This window comes from Grus americana, chromosome 4, assembly GCF_028858705.1.
Source record: "Grus americana isolate bGruAme1 chromosome 4, bGruAme1.mat, whole genome shotgun sequence".
NCBI lineage: Eukaryota > Metazoa > Chordata > Aves > Gruiformes > Gruidae > Grus > Grus americana.
This window is the reverse complement of record NC_072855.1, coordinates 71,774,298-71,797,396: the sequence shown is the minus strand read 5'-3', so window position 1 is coordinate 71,797,396 and position 23,099 is coordinate 71,774,298. Positions and strand designations below refer to the sequence as shown.

The following is a 23,099-nucleotide window of genomic DNA, read 5'->3' as shown; positions in this document are numbered from 1 at the left end:
TCCATTGATTGGCTTCAAAGCTGCTAAAATGGTGCTATGGCTCTGGTATTTAGTGGATTATTGCATAGCAGTGCTACCGGTTGTGTCCAGAAAGTTTCTAAGATCTGAAATATGTTCCTTTATAAATATGTGAAAGATGAGATATCGGAAGAGACATAATCGTTGCCTTGTACCAGGTGGGCTGTAACTTATTACAACAGAAGCAAGAGCAAGGATATTTTACAGCGTTTTGGTTTTGCCTTTTTGTTGCTATTCTCCTGAGGGGAAACAAAGCTGTGCGCTAGCGAGCAGAGACTGCCAGTTTAGAGGAAAAGATACAGGTGAATGAAGGTAGTAGGAGAAAAGTGGTGAGACTTGTGGCAATGACAAGACAAAACTAGATGCAGCTGCAAACAAAAACATCTGTCCTACAAGTATTGATTCACATGTATCTTCCTTTTCTAGTGGTTAGGCATCCCATTCCTGGAGAATGTGTAAGGCTAATGTCTAAAATATGATGACAGTGAAATTATATCAGATTTGAAAAAGACTATTTGTTCGAGGAAGCAGTCTGCAAATGGTTACATTGTGCAATGGTAGAAAGCTAAATAATATGAAGTTATTATTTAACATTGGACATCAAGATGTGACATTGTCAGACTGAGGGGCCTGGATGAGATCCGTAAATATGTTATGAACTAAATTATTCTAGGAGCACTCAAGTAGTAGAGTTTCATTTTAGAAAGTAGTTTCACTGTCAGTTGCAGTATGAAAGAATTTGCAGGAATTATGATGTCTAGAAATGTTTGAAAGAATTTGTAGTAGACTTTATTTTTGTCTGCACAACTGATATCTCTGTAGCCTGTGACTGAAAAGCAGACAAAATTACCAGAAGTTGATTTTGCAGGATTTCTATCCAAGATGAGAAATACTAATGCCAGTATCTCCTAAAAATAATATTTCCTTTGAAAATTTTAGACATGTTTTTCAGACTTACAGATTCAAAATAGTTAACGTTTATGTTTCTAAAGTCTGAAATGTCTGGACACAAGCTGATTGAATCAGAACAAGAATCTGCATGCAGATCATGCCTTGTGTTAGTTACACAACAGGTCAGATTAGATGATCTTTTCTTGCTTCACAAATTCTATGAACCAAATCCAGTTTCTGAACTTTGGAAGTATCTCAGATTTTCTTTTCATATGCAAATTATGTCTATTTTTTTCCCAGAGTAGTTGCAAATCATCTGCAATCAATGTCGCTAGGATGGGATCAGGTTAAATCCAGTTCACTGAATTAAACTGTTTCATTGGCTTTAGTTTCTTTGAAGACTACAGGATGCATTCATATAAAAGAAAGTATCAATTACTGCTGTAAAATATCACCTGAACACAGCGTAGACCATATTACCATCGGCACTGGAAACGTGAACCCACTCAAGGGTTAGGTTGTGACACCTGTATCTGAAATGGGGTTGCCACTTGTCCCATAGAAAATCATACTTCTCACAGTACATTCTCAAATCCCACATCCTGTTTTGGAGGTGTGTAGACTATTGCTTAATTTTTATTTTCTACTTCTATAGGAAAAAAAGAGTGCAATCTGGCAACAGTACTGCTACAGAATATTTCATTTGTCCCTAAGGTATTGCTGCTGCTTTCCTTGATGGATGGGAACACCTGCTTTGTTTGAAAAGGCTGCAGTTGGAGCCATCATCACCCCAACAGAACTAATGATAGGATTTTCTCCCCTTTGAGAAGCGCCCAGATGAAGAACTTGTGATTCGTATTTCTGGATACCTCCATTTTTTCTGCACCTGACAAGGTGAGCTACTATTGCAGTATCTCTCTAATCCCGGTCTAGCACATCTGGCTGATTCAGGAAAAATCCAGGATCATTCAGGACTGGGCATTAAGTGATCATCACAAGTAAGTGCACTTAAAAAAAGAGATAGACGAGGTTTTGGGAGAGGCCACCCCTGATCCATGCACTGCTTTCCCAGCTGTTGCCAAGGCTCCATGAAGCTTTGCAACATTTCCTGGAGAATGTAGGTGGTGCATTGGCACTGTGGCGCTGGTATTTATTTTCCTTATGCTTAGCAACTTCTTCACTGCTTTGTTGCTTCATGAGAGAAAGGGACATTTGTGTCCAGCGTGTTTTTCAAAGTCTTTTCTGGGACTTAGGAAATGCAGAGAACGTAGGTCCCAATACCTGTATGACCCACCTGAATGACACTTCAGCTTCATATAGACAATTGCTGCGGCTACTATGCTGGTGAAGCTTTAGAAGTGGAGAAATGAAGACGCATCCTCCTCAGATACTATTTTCAAAATGAAAAGACCATGAGAGGAGGTTTAAACCCTAAGGATAGTATGTTTCCTGCATTATTCGTGTATACGAGGGAATTGAAGAGGCAGAACTATGAGTCCTGAACACTCTTACTTTACAATGTAATGAAGAAGCTTAGTGCCCCAGCGTATATGAAGAGTTAACTGAAATAGTTTGGTCCTACATCTTCATGGTGATATATCAAATACAATGTTATTTTACATAACTTCAAGTAGTAAACTTTATTATGATTCTAAATGATAGACATTAATGGATCATTAATCCATATAATAATACCGCATTTTCATAAAGCAATTTCAATCCATTTAAAATTATCCCTAAGAACCTTTCTGACACCCTCTACCAGAAAATGACTTTATTTTATTTATCCCTAATCGTTCCACACTTCTTTGATTCTACTAATTACTGCTTCAATTCTCAACTGTTTGTTCAGATCACCTTTAACCATAAGTCCCATAAATTAAAATACAGCACCAGCTTGTCAGGCTTCAGATGAATGTCTAAGTGTGTTAACCAAAGTATATACTATACGATAATGCTCAGGAAGGCTCCACACGTGAATTGTGATGATATTCTACAGAATATGGTTACATTTATTGCTGCACTATATATAATTACTCAGGCAGGTGTTTACTGTCTTAAGTAATCAGTCGATTAATTCATGTCTCAAGAAAGCCTGAGATCCTCTTCTGCTGAATTTTGGCAACTTGATTTCTTTAAGCACGACCTCATCAGATGCTGATCATTGGAGTTCTGAAATCATAAACTGACACAAAGGTCATTGGCTAAAAAGATAATGAATGAGGTTGTACAGTTTGAGCCACTACTTTTGAAAGTAGTGTCCTGGTCTTAGGGGAAAGAAAAAACCCTAAGCCCCAACTGCTTATTGTTTACCTTTGTATACTATGCAAGTTTTAATTGAAGTCCATGTTTTGTGGGTGACGTTAATCGGCCAGGTTCCACAAAAGTCAGGAAACTGAACTCAGTTTATACCTAATGCACCAAAACTGCTCATGATGGAATGAGTAAACATAAGCACAAATCTCAAAGATCAAAATCCTGAAGTATGTTGCATCCACTTGTAAACTAGATTAGCATATTGGATCTACAGTGGTATAATAAGGGCTCAAAACTATTGGAAAATTTGAAAAAAAATTGGAAAAGTCTAAATGTTTAGTCTTTCGAACTCAGGTCTTTTTTTGTGGTTGATTGCAATCTGAAAATGTGTACATGTGTGTTGTTTGTTAAGTCAGGATAAAGAATACAGTGGAATAAGTTATGAACTTGTGCAGTTATGGCTGGGAAGTTATATTTAATAAGTATAAAACAACTTTTTCATTGTTCAGATTCTGTTTACCTTTCTGTAAACCTATTCCTAAATGCACATAAGCACAGATACATCATTTTATAGCTGCCTCCACTACGTCCCAGCCTCCTGATCTGGTTGTATGTCTGGGTTCCTCTTCATCACTCAGAGAGTTATATTGGGTAAGGAACTGATATAATACTTGCCTTACCTCTATTCACGTACACTGCTAAGGTTTGACTAGTATCAGGAGCAGCGTGCTCCCCTGAGTACTGCTCCTGCTCCTACTTGTGAAACAATGACTGCCTCCTTACTGATTAAAGTCCTTCATGTCGTTCATAGAGCTATCTGGAGATTTATTCTGAACACTTCAGTATAATTTCTATACTTATTGAACTACAATGGGCACCCATTATGAACCATATAAGTAGGCATCAACAAACTCCCAATAATTTAACAAATGCTATTATGAGCAATTTAATGATTTCTGTAAGTGAACCTGTTAAGAAATGGGTTTTTCTCTTTTAAGCCAGAGAATCAGAGACTTGCAATGCTTCTGGAGCCAAAAAGTTTGTCAAACTTGGCATAACTTCATAGCCAGGTTAGGGGAGATCTGAATGAAACATCGAGATTCTCTTGTCATTTCATTTTAGTAGAATAAGTGCATTCTTGCAAAGTGTATCTTCTTTAACTTTAAAAATTAATTAGTAAATTGACCTAATATCTCACATGAGAGACAAAATAGGGATGATGAAGAGTAATCTGAACAAGTGATTATAATCATTTGGTTTTGAATTATGATCCGGTGTTTTGAAGGTAACTATGTGAGGAACCATTTGAGTTTGCTTAGTTGAACTGTTTTGTATAATTTTTATGGAGCTCTCATTTTACGAGATCTTAATTGTACTTTTCATCAGGCTTCTGTTCACTTTTGAACCTCATATTTGGCTTTTTTTTTTAGAATTTTCTTTGAATAGTCCAAGTTTACTTCAGTGTTTTTCAGCCAGATATTCTGTGAGATTTACTCTTGAACGTCTTTGGTGTAAGCTGATTCTTGACAATACAAAAAGTATTTCAAATATATATGGAAATGCTTTGGTGTTTTCCTGCTGTTTGTCAGAAAAAAATTTGCTTTTACAGAGGTTTTTTGTCCTTGATCTTCACATTCTGATTGGTGACATTTTTTTAAATAACTGTTTTTTCCTTGACTGAATAAAAATAATTTGAATAATTATCATATTTCTTTGCTGAAGTATTGCTGCACTTTAAAAAAAATGCTTATCCAAAGAATATTTGCAGTGACTTTATTTTGTTTGTTCTGAAGAAGGATGATCATGGATCAGTTACTGGATTTCCCAAGGCTTGACTGTCTAGGATTAAGACACTGTACGCTTCTAAACTTCATCTAAGATCCAAGGACAAAAGCACTTGAAAGAAATCTCGTTAAGGAATCAGTTCAAAATTCATATGAATCCAAAACTAATGCTGCTTTGAATTCAGCCCGTGTCTGCAAACTTTCCCCTGCCTTGGAACTGGACACGTTTAGAAGTGATAGTCATAAAGGAGTCTGTAACCACTTTATTGGTCCAGGTCATGTATGAATCATCTTCACAGAAATAGGACAAACCTCATTAAGTATTTGTTATGTCTTTGCTTTTTCATGTTCAGAGAAAGATTCTCTTTTTTTTTCCAGGCACCTAATTCGCAGAGCAGGAGAAAGGGTGGCATACGGAGTCTGTGTACGTACATTTATGGTACCTAGTACAAAAGATTTAGGCTCTGTCCCTATGAATGATCATCTATAATATTCCAAAATTATTACTTATGTACTTAATTTTGCTACTTTTTAGCTCCTGGTGTGTAAAGAATGCAGTATGCAAGGTGGGTAATGCTACTTGACCTAAAAATAAAGATTTATAAAAGTATTTGTGGGAATGTCCTTGTGCAATGATAAAGCTCTAATTGCAGAATTCAGTGAATGTTTTACAGTGATTAATTTATCTACTATATCTACTTTCTTGTTCTGTAAGCAGAACAAGAATAAATTGTCATTACAATGACAATTTATTGTATGCTAAAACACAATCTTTACAATTGAAAGGCTAAATGATAGAATTACTCTGAGACACATAAGGAAGTCTAGAAATAAGGATTAGTTTGTGGGCTTTTTTCTGCCTTCCTTTTAAAATTCTAATGTATGTGCTTTGCATGGGCATGATAAAATAAGCTGGTTTTAGGACATTTCTGAATGGAAGAGAAGTCATTTGACATAATAGCAAATACCTCTGCAAGTCTTCAAGCTGTTCTATTCAATATAGAGTATTATAATTTTGCCACATAGGGCACACAGGGAAATGATAAAAAAATAAGCTGAATTATGATGTGGTGATACTGTAAATGGACTATGATTTTACAATGGATATGTTTTTCTGAATCTGAAAAGAATAGAAATTATATGTAGTCTGGTGTTTTTTGCAAACCATCATATGAAATATTTATTACACATTAGAAGAAAAATAGTAAGAGTACTAGAGGAGTCTGGCAAAGAACATTTACCAAAAGTTATCCAAACAATGTATTTTACCTTTATAGTCTTTGAAGACTCATCTGTGTCTATTTCTTCTTGTCTTCTGTAGCTACAGAAGTAATTTCAGTAGTTGTATTTTAAAATCAAATATTGAAAATAAGCCTGTAAAGATCAATAAAAAGCGAAATTATTCAGTACCAAGCAGAGCAAAACATTTTGTTCCACCTTTTTTGTTAATAAATACAGAAATAAAGCCGCTGAATATTTCTTAAGGAGAGGAGCATTTTAGCATCTTTATATAAAAAATTTGATTCTAAAATCCACCTAGAGATGAATGATAATGTATTTTTTTAAATGCTGTTCTCTCCTTAAATTGTAGAGAATTTAAGACTAAAGCCTGTCATGTGCTAAACTTCTCATGTAATGCAAGAGGAGATGTTTGTTATTAATTAACCTTTTGCTGTTATCCAGTCTCCCCTTCCTCAGAATTTTTACCAGCCACAAGATCTTATGAGGAACTAAAAAAAAATATGTTTTAATTGAAGAAGGGCTTTTTTAAAAAAACAAACAAACCACAAATCAAAGTAAGCCTACTTAAAATACTTTTGGAGATATTCACTTTTGCAAAGCAAGTCAAAAAACATTGGCTTTCTGCCTATAATGCATTTTGTTTTGCCTCTGTAAATAACATTTTCATATAGCATTAACAATCCATTTCCTTTCCTCTATGATGATAAATATTTTTCATGTCTGTATTTGGTCTTAAAAAAAGCACAACTAAAGTACTACAGCCACATAAGACTTGTACATGCTGGGTCTTTCAAGACTTCAAGACTCTGCTGAAGTCTAGAAGATTTCTTAGGTCTTAATAATTTTTTGGTTGGCTCATTTGAATTCAGATCTCTGACGTGCTTTGCCTTTGCAAAGTGCACTCCAAGTCCGCAAGATTCTGGAGTTATAAGACTGTTCCAGCCTTTTTGTAGCATTTTCTCTTGTTTCAGTTAAGTCTCTTGTTGTTTTTTCTTTTCTTTTTGTATTGATATAGAGAAATGAAAAACTGAGAATTAGCAGTTTTCTGTTCATGTGATCATTGAGTGCTTTATGTGAGACCTCATATAAAATTAACAGAATTTAGAGAGGAAAGTAGAGAACATGAATATTCCAGTGGTTGGAAGAGAGATACTGAGATAGAAAGCAGTCCATTTTTAATTTTTTAATGAGCCTTTAAAATATACTGAGTCTTGGCACTGTGTAATACAGTATAGTACATCATAGCACATCCCCCAGTGTATGGCCAATGATTGGGGTGGGGATATCCCTGTATTTTTTTTTCTTTTGAGTCGTGATGGCCAATTTATTAGTAAAAGTCAAGACCCGGATCAGACTGGCATACTGCAAGATGACATCAGTCAATAGCCCACGCCAGTTAGCAAACTTCTCTTTCACAACTGATGTGTCAGCAGAGATGTAATCTTGAGATTTCTGTTGATTTGTCTTTGGTGAACAGCACAGTTTGATACTGCCGGCTCTCCAGGAGAAGGCCTCTTGCCATTGATGACAGTGAATTGTATAGCAAGGTGATGGATACCACTGCATGGAGAAGAAACCAACTGGCAGGTAAAAGGCACAAAAGCAACCTGGGCCACACAGCAAGAAATAGGTGGTAAGGCTCATGTTGTTGAAGGATGTGGATTGTTGTGCCTTGTTCAGGGCCATGGGATTTTGCAAGGATGTTTGGTGGTTGAGAGCATCATCAGAGGCCAAGGAAAGCATGCGTGCTCTGACCACAGAGGAGATGGGGATCAAGTAGGGGACAGCAGTGGAGATGCAAGTGGTTTGATAGTAGCTGTTGTGGTGATGGTGGTGCTAGGAGGCGGCCACCTGGTAAAGACGGCCCCTAAGAAGAGACTTGTGTGCATCACTCCATCCATTACATGCTGCAAGGCACACAATTAGGCTGCAGTGAAGCAATCATTAAAAGGCTAATTGTGTAACATGCAGCATTATGGGGGGCACAACCCCAATCTTTTTCTTGCTCACTGTTCAGCCAGTGGGACTTTTTCCTCCTCCCTCTGCTTGCGAGGCAGTTATGTTAATACAGTACAGCTATCAGTGCTGCGAAGATGACTTTGGTTGAATGAAACTGTACTTTTTTGTGGAGTAGAGGTTGAATACAGTTATGCTTTTCTTCCCTTGTCACTGGGTCAGATTGCACACATGATGAGTTAGGAGCTGCATTTGATGCTTGTTGCATAACCATGTGTACTACGGAAGATGCAGCTCACCATTTGGAAAGGTTTACTTCTAGCAGCCTGCGGCAAACTCATGTCATGTGTGCTGTTTTTCCAGTCAGTAAAATGCAGTCATTTTGATGATTGCTTTGTTTCATATAGCCAGGCCGCACCATGTGCCAAAGTAACAAACTATAATTTATTTTTATCAAGAAGGGTAATTTCTGAAATTTGCAATGTTTGGTGCTTGTTCATTTTCCCTTTCTAACAATGAACGGGGGTCTACAAGTTCAGAAGTTCCTCCCCTTGGAGAAAGAAGAAAATTGTGACCATTTCCACTTAAGTTTAGTATTTCTACCACAAGATGTAAAAAGGAAGAAAAGCGAGTGGGGAAGTAACACAAGTGACTTGCAACGGAAATGCAGAAGGCAATTTAAAAGATTAATTTGATCTTTAAATATATTATACATCTCAGAACTGCAATGGACTCTTCAAGTGTCCCCATTGCAGCTAACACCATTTTGGAAATGTGGCTTTCCTAGTGTTAATTTGTTGTTTGACTAGTTTACTGTGACTTCATGCTTTCTGTATGGGGGTGTAGTGTTGCCTGTGTTGATCCGAAAGCTAGTACCAATTTGTCACTGCCACCACCTAAAAAGTAGCCAGTTCTTTCAATATTACACTATTGCAAAAGTGCAGGGCTTTTTATTTTATTTTTCTTCTCATTTCTTAGCCATATGATCCCTGCCTCTTGGCTTAAGCCTTGCCAGATGCATTCATAAGCTGTTTCTGACCTCCTGAAATTCAAGAACAAAAAAAAAAAAAGGAACCTTAGAATGTGTGTAAATATCAATGGATGCAACATTTATCCATGGAGAAAGTTCTGGCATTGTAGACAGCTCTGTACAGCTTTTACTAACAGATTGAACAAAACTTCCAGGCCCTTTTCTTATCTATAGTTATGGAGGGTTTGGAGTTTTTTTTTGTTTTGTTTCAGTATGGAAGTGCTAACGGATGGATAAAATAGGTTTATGTTGTATTATTTATTTGGAAAATGTGCTGCCAGTTTCCATGGCAGCTCAGAGATCTAAAAAGGTGAATGATTTTTAAATATTTAACATCCAGTGCCACCAAATATATTGGAAACTCCAAAGTCCATCTTGTGGACGTTTGTTAAGTCTAATTCTCAGAGGAAAGGAAGAGATGCTATCTGTATCTGCAAGGAGGAAGGGAGTAATTCAGTTACTACATGGGCATTGAGAGCAACGCAGTGTTTATAGGCATGAGAGCGCCAAGGGAGTATATTAGCTTAATGTAGACCCTGATACAATATACCCGCCTTTTCCCATATGAGAAGATATATTTGCAGATGTAACCAATATTTCTTAAATGCCAAACTTTGCTGGCTTGCAAAATGCAAGATGTTCGTCATTTATCATACCTTTTAGACCACTCTTGTGGCCTGTCACTATAGCAACTCTATTGGCTTCTACAGCAACACCTGGTCCTATCGGTAGCTTTACCCTGTTGAAGTTTCTTCATAAATAATCCATGTGAAAGTGAATGTAGCTGTCATGTTAATTTGTGGCTAACCTGGTTCTGGCAAGTTTATAATTATATTTATGAAGCAAATAAAGCAGATTGTTTGCTTTTTCTTCAGCAATGACTTAACACAAACTGACAGAAACAAATAAAAGAAGCTTTACTAATCACAGTCAAACTAAAAAAGAATGTCATAAGGATGTTCTAGTTACTATCTCACAAATACATTCCTAAATCTGGCCTACTGTCTGTCTGACCTCTAGTTAATAGACACAGTGGTACTCTTTACAAAATGTGTTTACCTTCACAGTAAATACTATATACAACCTTTGGTTGCTTAATTCCCTTCTTCCTCCAATTCTCCCCTTCAACTCTTTTCTAATCTTGTCCCCACCCTAGTCTTGTCTCCATCCCTTCAAGCTGGACGTAGCATCCATGGATGGCAAAATAACATTTATGTTTAAAAATATTACCTTAAATCTAGAAGGACACAGCTGAGTTAAGCTGCCATTCACCACTCGGACTAAATGTGGATAACAGTAGGCTGAGGGTTTGCATCTCCCTCAAGTTCCAGTGTCTCCTCTCCAGATTTGGTCTTAATTTTGTGGCAGACCTTTTCATACATAGGTCAAAGACTTGCTAGCTTTAGGAGGAGTCAAAAATTGTAAATTGCATTAATGCTTTTTCATTGCTTTTGATACCTGAATATATGGGTGGGAGGTAGCTGGAGCAATAGAAGTCTGCAATTCTACCCTTCTGTTGCTTCAACAAACAGTCCAACTAGAAAATGTAATGTTGCTGGTATAAAGTAGTAGCAAATAATCTTAGACTGAAAATAAACTATTTGCAAAAAGTGTAAGGGAGAAGTGTGCCCACAGGACATAATATCCTCTGGAATTACTCCTTATACATCACTGTTCAAGCCTGATGAAAACTTTCTGATTACTTTCAGAGGACTAGATAGTTATCTCTTCAGCCAAGATAAACAGCTACGTTCACAAAATGCCAATTGTCATCCGTGGGCGCTGCAGTTTGACACTGACAAAGGTATGCAGATGACATAGTTCCTTGCCTCTATTCTTTGACAAAATGACTATTTAAACTATTAGTAAATTTTATGGATTATATTTCTGTTTATACAGATATTCTACACTATATTTATCTCTCTGGCAACTGAAATAAGCTTATTTTATCTGCTAAAGGATTAATAAGGCATATGTTTAATTTATTTGAGATTCTACTTTTACTATTTCCTGTATTACAGGAGACCATTAATTTAGAGTAATGCGGCACTTTTTGTAGTTCACATCATATAGAACAATTTCTCAGTTCAATTATACCATCCTGCCAATTATTCTTTGTGCCATTCTCTGAAAAGAACTCTTTAAATACAGCATATATGATATGACTTACAAAACCAGAGTAACCAAATCAACTGAAACCAAAGTAAACCTTTTCTCAGGAGTTAACTGAAGTCGGTCTGTATGAGACAGCTACAACTCGTGTTGTCGGATTGTTGCGATAGAAAATTAGCTTCTTCAGTTTGCTGCCTCTTCTTTTACAAATGCCAGTTCACTTAAGAGTGTCTGTGAGTTTATATCTGTGTATATAATTCACAGAGGAATTACATCTGGAGATGTTGCCTACTGACATAGCTGACCTTCTTTTATCCTCTGAAGGATATTTGTTCAACGGTTCTCCTGAAAAAAAGGATTTGTCACCTCATTGTAGTGTAATACTTAGCAACAATGAAACGCGTGCATAAAAATCCTGTTGAACTGAACAAGGCCATTAACGCAGGAGCCGTGAGTGAGAATGTGGCAGAAAATGAGAGACAGAGAAAAGAACCCCCTTGTCAGCATCCCCTCCATGGTGCGTGGACGAGTCAGAGAGGGCAGTCTGCCTCAGTGTCACAAGAGTGCAGAGTCCAGCTGAGGACTGACCTTACTACCTCCAGTCTGTACAAAGAGAGGACAATCCCTGTAACCTATGGAGCTCGTTAGCATGTTGAAAGAAGTCCTTTCTGAAAGCTGAAGGGAGTTACGAGTATGGGTGATTGAGTATAATTTTAGATATTGATGTACAGGTGTGGGAAGTTCTTGTCTGAGCGGCCTATTAGGTGAAAATAAAAAAATTAGTCCAGAGCAACTTTGAAAGATATATCAGATTGAATAATCTCACATGTATTGGATATCAATTCAATAATTCACTGGCCAAAAACATTAATTACCACTGCATGTGTATCTTTAAGATCAGGTTATCATATGATCCTAAAACAGTGTTCAAAGTGGAATCCTTAAGGTGTGGTATGGAAAGGCTCTGCAGTCCACATGGGACAGGGTCCCAGTAGAGACAGTGTAAAGATTTGCTCTTGGCCAAACTGGTAACACCACTTATTTCAGAAAAGAAATGTCACGCAGTTCTCTGCTCTTCCCAGGCTCAGTACCTGGAGGGGAACCAGAAGCAACATGCCTGCTCCTTTGGCTGCGCGCAGTTTCTGCTTGACGTGTCTTGGGTTGTTCCTTCAGGAGACTGGCTTGCGGAGTGAGTCATAAGTGTAGAGGTGCTGAGAATTCAGAAATCATCTACACAAAGAAGAAATAAGGTAATAATGCCTGTACTTTAGTCTTTACAGCGTACTGTAAGTCTTTAACATTTGGCAGTGAAAGGAGCTGAAGTGTATCGCTAAAGTCTACCATAACCAGCTAAATTATTATGCATACCTGGAATGTTTTTCAGGGCAAATCAAGGTCAAGAAATGGATGGGGGGGAATGATGCATCTCCAGAGTCTCTATTAAGAATGATTAGGTTCAGATTTTACTTATATTCCTCACATATGAGTCTGTGTGAAAATGGTAACATTTCTCATTATAATTTTTAAGAAGATTGCAACATTTTAAAATGTTACATAGATTTTTCTGATATGACTTATCCCATTGTCTACAGTAGGACTGCTCATGTGAAAAGGTGAGTCAGATTGTTTGGTAATCTTTTGACTTCATGCTTAGTCTGTCTACTCTAATTCGAACATCATCTGTCTTTAAGAATCAGTGTTTCTGCAGTCTTTCCAGTTTCTTCTTGGCTACTGTTAGTAATTTTTAGATTCAGATCTGGAAAACGCCATATACAGTCCTGCTCTTCCCTGTTTTCTTTTTTCTTACAAAGGTAGGAAAAGTATAGAATGCCACATTTGTTACAGGAGAGAAAAGAGATAGCTTTAAAAAGTAGGGAAGACTTTGGCTAAATGTGCTTTTTGAGGGCAAATATGACTCAGCAATTAAATTTGATTTGATAATGAAATAAACATCAAGAACAAAAGACAAATTATCTACTACAATAGGGAGCAACCCCTCCCCAGTTGTACCTTAACAATGTCACATGATGATTTGCCATTGCTTTGCACACAACCATACAAGCAGCTTCCTAAACTTCCAGGACTTTTAAGAAGTAGCTGCAGAAAATAAGCGAGCCACGACAAATAAATCTTAGTATCACTTCGTGGAGTTACTACAAATTTCTTAATTTATAGCTACTTACTTGGGAGGGGGAAAAAAAGCAATTTAAAATAATTATTTTCAAAATTTTTAAAATGAATTAACTTGGTATTCTGGTATTCTTGGTATAGTGTCAGTAGTAATTCTACATTGATATGGAGCTGAGCAATGGTATGCTTATATTTTGCTGGAACAGCAGAAACTTACTCTAATTGTTATTGATTACTCCAACCTACAGCAGTTTCATAAATATTTCTGCGCTTGTAAAAATATTAAGTTTCTATTTGTGTCACTTTGAATTTGCAGGATACATTCCACTTGTTTTTCTTCAGATGATTGCCTCTATCTAAAGTTACTTTTTTATGATTATTTATTTTTTCTACTTGCTTTAGTTAGCAGGAAAATGTTGCACAGTGACCGAGTGGTCTCAAATCTCAAAGCTTTTCCCACCAATTGATCAAAATACATCTTAGGTGGAGAAACTGCTATTTGAGGTTATAATTCTTGGGTGGTTGGTAAGCTGATTTAAGGTAGCTAATACCATTCATCACTGAAAGAAGAAAGCCTATGGGACTGGAGCACCAGATTAATTTTAAATCTCAGTTTAAGTAGGAAAGTTCAAGTGTACATCTGAAATAATAGCAAATGCTCCACCCCAAATATTTTCAGCATAAAGCACAACATATTTTGATCAGAGAGTATCTAATGTGATGTTTGCAAACTTCATAAAATATACATATCCTTCCCTGTCTGATCTTAAAACATTTAAGCTTTAAAGAAATTATTATGAAGTGTCTCATGTTTATGTGGTTTTGCTCTCTTTATTGCATTTTTGGGTAGAGAGGAAAGATAATAAAAGGGCCTTGTAAAGAGAGAAAGCGAATTTTTGTTTATAAAATGAAAATCAATGCTACCCCAAAAAAATCCAAACCAGTATAGAGGAGCCTTAAATGCTTCTATAGGAATGTTTGTACCTACAGTACACCTCAAACTAGGTATTTTATAGCTAGGTGTGAATAGGAGCCCAATTCAGAAGATTTATTGAACAGACTGCGGTTTCCTTGCATCGCACCTGGGTTTCCTTCCCATGGAAATTGAGGATTGTGAAGATGGTGCACAGCCATGTCTTGACCCACTGCGTGCGGGGTGGAGGAAGCCCAGCATGTATTCAGGCCTAGAAATGGTGAGGTGCCCCGGCTTCAGATGTATCCAGCGCCTGTTAATTTATGCTCCTTCTCTGCAAGGTAGGTCAGCCCACAGGGCTGCTGTGCAGCACTGCTCCCTGTTAATTAGGCAGCCTGGCTACTGCTACCATCCAACATGTGTGTCCTAAACTGGATGCAATGCTACTTTGACAGGGATATCCACAGCAAAGAGAGGATGGAAACAGTGTGAAGTGAAATATCTGTGTTAAAAATACTGAACTCTACATGTGTCACCCTTGGTAAAGCTGGCAGTGCAGCTCTGTGCCTGCTGCTGAAGGGAGGGCGGTGAAAACAGGAGGGAAGAAATAGGAGCGGTCTGTCTGGAAAGGGGCAGCACCCACGTCTAGCAGCACTAAGAGGTGAAAAAGAACCATTTGCGTCAGTCTGCAGGCACAGCAAACCACAGGGACATGTTCGGCTAATCTGAGCGTAGCAGGGAATGGCTGCTTTGGGACAGGGTTCTTGGCTTCGCTGTTTGCTCTGCCTGTGGCCGCTTGCTGGCCCTCAAGATGCTGCATGTTTGTAGCCATCTTTTCTCCCGTTGTAGGACCTGGCATGCTGTGGCTCACTACCAGTAGTTGCTGGGTCTAACACATCCTCTTTGAGATCTGGTTATGGAATCAAGTCCTATTTCATCTGAGGTCGCAACCTCGCCAGTGCCTCTCCCTTGGTGCGCTGGCTCCTTACACCATCACGCTGCAGCGGCTGTGGTGCTGTGGCGTAATACAGACCTATCTCTGAAAATTGTGGAGGTTTGGAAGAAAGACGCCTGCAATGATGTGAACCTGAGTAACAAATTCAGGAATGATGGGAATACAGTATAATTTTTGTTTAAGAAGGGCCTCCATATATGCTTCAAAGTTATTCTAATAACCAGATTTCTACTTTTATTTAAGCCTATTTATCCTGGTCATCTGGTTTGTTCTACAAACAACTTTTGTTCCCCCCAAGTAATTTTTCAACCTATTGAGCAGTTTGATTTTAAGAGAAAAAGCTTTTTCTAACCTCTCAGAGGTTTGACCTGCCTACAACTTTCAGTGGCTGTCTTGAGGGAGAACATTATGTCAGCAATAAGAATTAGGGGGAAAAATATGGGAAGTTTGAGTTGATCTGTTTCGTTGATGTGCTAGATGAGTTAAAATATTTGTCACTCAGAATCAGTCATGGCTGTTTCTTCTTCTTTCATAATAGGTTTTGGGGGGAGATGGGCCGAGGGTGGGAGAGCAGCAGGGGGAGTTTAGAGGATCCTGGAGGAAGGACTTAATACTGCAAAAGCGAGAAAGAAAGAGATTGGAATGCGTAGGAAAGAACTAGAGTTACTGTAGAGAGGGACAAGGGATAAAAGGATGTAAGTCACAAATCTATAGGAAGAACTTTGTTAGCCATACTTCTTACGAAAGAAGTAATTTAAATGCAGAAATTTTCTGAAGTCTCAGATCTTTTCATTAATCTCCAGGTTAGCACTTTAAAAAGGTTTGCTATAAATTCAGCACTTGATAGTTTCCTCCCATTGGTACAAGACTTTCCTGTACTAGATTTTACACCTCCTTTTTTTTTTTTTTCTTTCAGAATTAGCACCAAGCAGCTATATGCCACATGCACGTTTCTCTATTATCGCCAAACCCCAGGAAGCTCATTAAGTTTTCTTTATGGCTCCTATGCACTGCTGGAACCATACCTAAGTGGAGTGTTTGACTGTCAGTGATTAGATACCACGAGGGTATATACTTTAGAAAATATCATAGTTGGCATACAGAAATAGACAAGTATAACAGCACTGCAGAGGACCATTTATTCAACAGGCATTTCAGTTGCATAAACAGTAACGCTTACCGAGTTCCTGACATTGGCTTCCAGCTTCAATAGTAAAATTGTTTCTGAAAGAGCTTCTCTGTAACCAGTTTCCACCATACAGTGTGGCAGAAATAAATGTATCCTAAATTCAAGAAAATTGTGGATGTCAGAGATGAGCAGATTCCTACTAGTTTAAAATTTTACTGTTTATAATACTATTTTCAGTGTTTCGGTGTAAAATACTTCTTTGAAGGGAAATACCCTTGAGAGAAATATAATATTGGTGGAATATTTGGTGGGGTTTTGGGAGACAATAATCTTATTACTCAAATATTCTGCTTTAACATGATGCTTATCATAAAGACGTGAAGTGACAGACTGGAATAATGCCAACAGATAGGCTACTCCCGAAGCAAAACGTGCCAGGTCTGTAACTCTTATTATGAGCTTTTATTAGTTCTTGTGTTGGTTGTCATGAGGAACTGGTGCTGTTATCAAGGTATTATTTGACAGTACTCTAGTAAAAGTACTAGAGAGAAATCTTCTTTTCCTTCTTCCTTTATTCCTTCCCCTTTTCCCAAGATTTCTGATTATCTGTTAAAGTTCTTGAATTGTTTTTTCCATAACCAGTCATCTTTGTATTTTAGATCTTCCTGCTTTCTTCTGCAGCCACGCCACTGTGGGTGCAGTTTTTGTAACATTTGAGTGGATGGGCTGATCTTTCGTACTAGAATTACAGTTTCTAACACTTCTAAGACGACAGTAATAAAATGACAGAGAAGATCATATGGAGGCCATGCCCTAGAGTGTGTGTACTTTAAAATGTTATCAGGCAGGGCCCACAAAGGTGCTTGTACCACCCATGTTTGAAACCCTTTCGTAAAAAGTTAGCCAATACATTGCAGCTCAGTATTGAGTAGTAGCCCAGCAATGGCATCAGTGCATGCTGCTATCTGTATCAGTCTAACTTAGAAATTAAAGTGTATTTGAACCATCTGTCCCCGTCTTTAAATTGTTTGGTACGGTCTAAGTCGCACTAAATAAGTAATATTCTCCGTTTGCAGAGTAGTTCTCAGTAACTTTTAATACAGCCTTACACAATGAGGTGCAAATTGCACCAAAACCATAAACCCCCCAATATTAGTAGAATAATTTTCTGAAGTTTTGCTACCTTCATCATTTTGGTAGGGGCTAGCCCCTCCGGGTTGCAGTGATCGCTGGGGCCGGCAGGATGCTCTGACGGTCACAGGAGGACAGAAGTGGGCAGCTCCTGCCGGGGCTCCCCTACTCCACGCAGCCCACCCCAGCAGCAGCAGAGTGCAGGTCCTGGTCGGCACCTTTCCGACCCTGCAGCCCCGGGCACGGCTTGGCTTCCCCTGTAAGTTAGAATAACCACGAGCTGCTCTAATTTCTCTTGGCAGAAAGAGCTCCCTGGAGGCATTCCTCTGTTTCCGAATACTTTGCGTTAGTCAGAGATGCTGCTTAAGACACTCTCTGTCTCTGTGTCAAGGACAGGGAATACGTTGCATAAAGCACTTTGCTCAGAGGCCTGTTAAAGGCACCTTTATGTCTGTAATGGACTAGAGCAGTGCATGAGGGATTAATCAGAGGGCAGGGATGATCCCCCCTCCTTGTTTCAAGCAATATTAGTATCTCACAGACCCCATTTTAATTTTCTTACAGCACTTCACAAGCCAACTGAACGCTTCAGGACAAGTCACTTATTACTCAGGGACAGTAAAGGATAGGAGCTTCACTGAGGCAATATATTTACTTCTAGGAAGGGTATCTTCTGTCAGTTCTCATTTTCTCCTTGTTTTTGAGCTTGCCTAGGAGGAATTCTGGTGAGATCTGAAGGGAATCACCACGGGAGGTCACTGTGACAGGACTCCCTAAGAAGGTCTCAGAGGGCCTCCGACAGGAGATAGGGGGACGTTTTTTACTTTCTCTAATAGCTTCTGCAAACACCAACAAACTCTTCTTCACACACCGCCACCTGCTCCCCCCCAATAATAACCCACATACTTGTGTGAGATGTTATAGTTTTTCCATACCTGAAACAAAATTAGAGACGATACAGTAACGGGTTCACAGCATGGATTATCTCCATGGCAATATATCATATACCTTGGAAACTACTTGGTCTAGATGAAGTATGTTAACTGTTTGTTGTTTTCTAACTAGATGCAAAAAAGGTGCCTGAATTACTCTAATCAGCTAATTTGGTAGTTAGTCTTTTTTTCCTTTTTCTTTGTTTAATATCTCCCTTTTCCATATCCTCCCTGTGTCTTTCCTACTCTGTTAAGCTGGCATAATTAATTTTCACCCCATCGTGTATTACTTTCTTGCCATCAACTACAGGTGAAACGGCAGTTCTCCAGCCTCTCTCTCTGAGACAAAAGAAGCACTCTTATGCTTTCTATTAAGTACCAAATACCTTCGAGGTGTAGAAGGTGGAAACTCTGAGCACATCTCTTTCCTCTCGGGCTATCTTTCAGTGACTTTCGTGCTGTTCTAGTTGGCCCTGGCCTGCTAATACCTGGCTAGAAACTGAGAGAATAAATGAACTCATGATGGGTAAATACTTACCACTGCCATTCCATGGTTTTTATGTGCTTTGTTTTGTAACACTGTTGCCAGTGTTGGTTTCAAAAAAAATCCATAGGAAAGTGTGTCACCTACTACATTTCCACTTCAAGGAAAGGGCAAAGAGCCCTTTCTTAAGAGACAGGTTCATCATCAAAGTAATGCACAAAAAAGTGAAAGAAAACATAGAAGGGAATGATAGAAATGTTGGTTGAAAAGAAGGTCACCCTGTGGAGCATTCCTTTCAAACTGGGACTGTCGCCAACCCTAGATCAGGCCAGCCAGGGCTTTGTCTGCTGGAGTCTGGAGAACTTCCAAGGGTGGAGTTTGCACTGCCTCTCGGGTAACCCCTTCCAGCCCTACCCTCCCCATGAGGAACTCTTTCCTCCAGGACATTGTCATCTCCACCAATACTAAGAGCTGGGCTGCGTTATATTTGCAAGTGCCCTGCAAGCAGCTGCAGGCTGCAAAGCCACCTACTCCCTGAACTAAACCAATCCAGCTTCCGCAGTCTCTCCTCACAGTCACGAGCTGTAGGGCCATTACTGTCTTGGTAGTCTTCTGCTGGATTTTTTCCAAATTCTCAACATCTCTCTTGAACTGGAGAGTCCAAAAACTGATTATGGTATTTCAGCTGAGCCTCAATGAGTGCTGAGTTAGAAGGGTATAATAATTGATCTACTGGCTGTTCTCCTCCTCACATGCATGTGTAGTTTCCCTTGTTGCTACGAGAGCGCACTTTTTAGCTCCTTTTCAACTAGGCATCCACAGTAACCTGGACCTTTTCCAGCATAGCTGGTACCCTGCAGGTTGGCTTCCAGCCTGTATGGACACACAAGGCTATTCTGCCATAGGTGCAGAACTTTTTGTTTTCCTTGCTGAACTTGAGTTGGCCCAATTCTGAAGCTTTTCAAAGTCCTTCTGGGCTGAGCGGGTAAATCTCCCTGCTCAGAGACTGAACCTCTGAAACGTGTTAAAAGTTCAGACTTAGCCAATTTAGCCACATTGAATTAAGTTTATTACAAGAGCGAGTCTCTTCATTGTTATTAGAGACACATCAGGCAGTTAATTTCTTTCCCCTTGCTATAAAACATTGTGAACAAGAGTGTTCCACTGAAACAAGAGGGCTGCGCCTCATCTTAACCCCTGCTCTAACATGCGTTATCTATTGTGTGAACTCCCAAAAGCCTGAGTTTTATCTTCCTCGTTTGTTGTACTGCAATCAATCCAGATCACACTAAACCAAAAAGTTTCAGCTGGTCCAGTTCAAAACAGGCATTCTGGATTCTGACCAGCCAATTTCAAGTATTACTAGTCTTGTAGGTATAGTTAGTTCATAGGCTAATGTATTTCAGAATCATCTTAAGCATCAGCAGTTTTTAAAAGGCTACGGTACTAAATTCTGCCAGGACCCGATGCAGCAAATTCGGCTAGTAATTATTGCATTTTATTTCATTAATCAACATAAAGCTATTCCTCATTTTCAAATGCAAAAAATAAGAACAGCATTAAGATCTGTATTTTTTTAAATATTTTTTATTGACTTAAAAGGTCTATTTCTTGTTTTACTTCACCACTAAATCATTTCAAAATCACTGAAGGCAAAGGTGTTACACTAGTATAAAATCAATAAGAAGAGAGTTAAAAGGGCCATACCTTCCACATGCAGTGAATGAGAAATAAAAGAGAGGTTTATAATATCATAAACCTTGGAACTGTGTCTGGTAATTATCCCCGATATGGCCTGCCAGGGAAATGACCACCATCTGCTGCTGCCCACCAGTGCCCTGAAAACACAGTCAGGCTGCTGGTAGTCACTGGAACTAGCGGTAAACTCATTCTCTCGATTTCAACTCTTAAGATTACATGTAATTGCATGTAAGATGCAGGCTCAGTCCACACAGGTTTTTCAGGCTCTGAAGTTGTGAATATTGAAGTAGATCTCATTTGTCCTAAACTTGCTGCTCAGCTTCCCCCTCTGTATTTGTATTTCATTGCTGCTTTTGTTTTTAAATTGCTGGCAAAAATGGCTACCTGCCGAGGTTTGGGTGTATTCTCTCTGGTTCATGCATTTAGAAGTGGGACTTTTTGTCAAAGAGCAGCTTTGAGCTAAGGTTAATCTTTTTCTTTATGAAACCGAGATAAGACTGCTTTTAAAATAAAGAAAATATTTCAGGGTTCTGAGGGAGTTTCAGTAATAAACACACATCCCTACAAGGAATATACAGAAACTCGACCATGGTAAGACAGAGTGTGATAAAGAAATCTGCCTGAAATGAAAGAACTTACAGTAGGAAGAAATGGCACCGAAAAGTTAGATTACAAGGAGGAGATGAAATAGAAAAGGAGAGAATTTGTAAAGAATACAGGGGAACCTTGATTCTAGTTTGGCCATTCCTACCTGCCTCTGACTTTCAGTGCAATAATAAAAGGGTACCTTCACGAAAGATTTTCTTAGTAAAATAAGTAGAACAATAATAGAAAAAAATAGTCTGTAAGTTCCTAGCACTTCAAAGTACAGCAAAGAAATACTAATTTATTCAAGCAATGGCTTCTAAAACTAGAGAATACAGAATTTAGGAAAAAAATGGGAATATGAATAAGGCAGGGAGGAGAGAAGCTGCGGAGGGATTCTGTTTCGTTTGCTCTCCCTCCCCCATTTCAGATAGATTAAAGAATTATTAAAAATTAAAATGCAAAATCACTCTCAGACAAACCAAGTGACAATGGCTTCAGCTGAACTGGGTAATATCTGGAACCCAGGGGACCCAATTCTTCTTCATCTGTTTTTGGCTATGATATAAAGGGTCTCTCTGAATCATTTGGAGTGGCCTGCAGCAGTAATAATGTATTCCTTAGAGCTGTGCTGCTCATTGACAGAATGCAGGACAAGAGAGGCAAAAACCACTGGAGAGGCTTTTTGTCAGTGTGCAATGAAGCACTTTGGCTTCTGTGAATGAAAACAAGACTGTGGTGGCATTAGATACAAATTAAGGATGAAAATAGGCTCTGCCATAAGAGGTATTTCCCAAGAGGTAGCCATCTCAATTTTTGGTCAGTGTTTGGAGGCAGAAAGGATGTAGGGCTGAAGCTGAGCTCAACTAAATCATGGAATGTGTTTGCAAAATTAAGGTTTGTTAATATTTTAGAAAAATGTTGTAAAGTTTTGTTCATTTAATTGTGCAAGTATCATTAGTGATTCAGGTGGAAAATGTTACACTGATAGACAGTAGTGTTACAAGGAAAAATAAATCCACTAGCCTTTCAGGCAGTAATGGGCACTGAACACATAATTTCCACCCCATGACACAGAAAACCCTGTTCCATACGTAAAGAGGGAGGAAAATAAGGGTTTACATATCATACTAAACCAACCCAGTAGTCTATATTAGGGACTCCCACGCGTAAGCTTAGGAGAGTGAAAGAGTGGAAACTCCTCTAACTCCCTCGCGGGCCTCCTGGCTCGGTGGCTGTTAGTCACACTGCCTTTCGCAAACGCTCCTGCGCCCGCTGCGGAAAATGCAGCCAGCCCTACGGAAGGCAGGGCGGCACAGCAGAAGGTACTCTCATTGGTACTGGTCTTCTGAGACCGCTGCTGCTGCTGCTCTTAGCTGCTTCCCCCCCGCCCCCCCCGTCTTAACTTTCAAGTCTGTGCTTTCCTTCTAATTATAAAATAATAAAGGAACCTCACAGTGGTTCTGTGCAATCATCTCGAGGTTTTAGTCCCAATTCTCAACTCGCAATATTTTTATTTCAGCTTAATTTCCTTCTCTCCAGTGATATTACTCTCTAGTTACATTGAAACATGACTTTGTGAACTATCTTTATGGATAGCGTATAGATGCAAATTCAGCTAGATATATATTTAGCAATTTATTGCAAGTGCTGCAGTACATTCAAGGAGAAAGATGGAACCTAACGTGGAAAAAAGACAGATTGTTGTAACATAATTCTGTTTCTACCTTTCCCCATAGTGAGTGAAAGATTGCACAATGCATAACTGTGAAGACAAAGGTACGGTATAATGCATTTATCCTTATACCACTCAAGTGAAACAACCGTGAGAAAGATAAGGGTCCTAACCT

General features: G+C 38.7%; 1 long non-coding RNA gene across 1 annotated transcript in view; it reads left to right on the top strand.

Annotated features, from left to right (window-relative positions):
* The first annotated feature begins 1,629 nt into the window (after positions 1-1,629).
* The window catches only part of LOC129205915 (uncharacterized), a 35,771-nt gene continuing 14,301 nt past the window's right edge, over positions 1,630-23,099 (top strand). The window contains exons 1-5 of the long non-coding RNA XR_008576912.1: positions 1,630-1,803; positions 5,328-5,373; positions 7,669-7,778; positions 10,887-10,981; positions 12,372-12,539. This is a non-coding gene — a long non-coding RNA (uncharacterized LOC129205915). The remainder of the gene's footprint in view (positions 1,804-5,327; positions 5,374-7,668; positions 7,779-10,886; positions 10,982-12,371; positions 12,540-23,099) is intronic.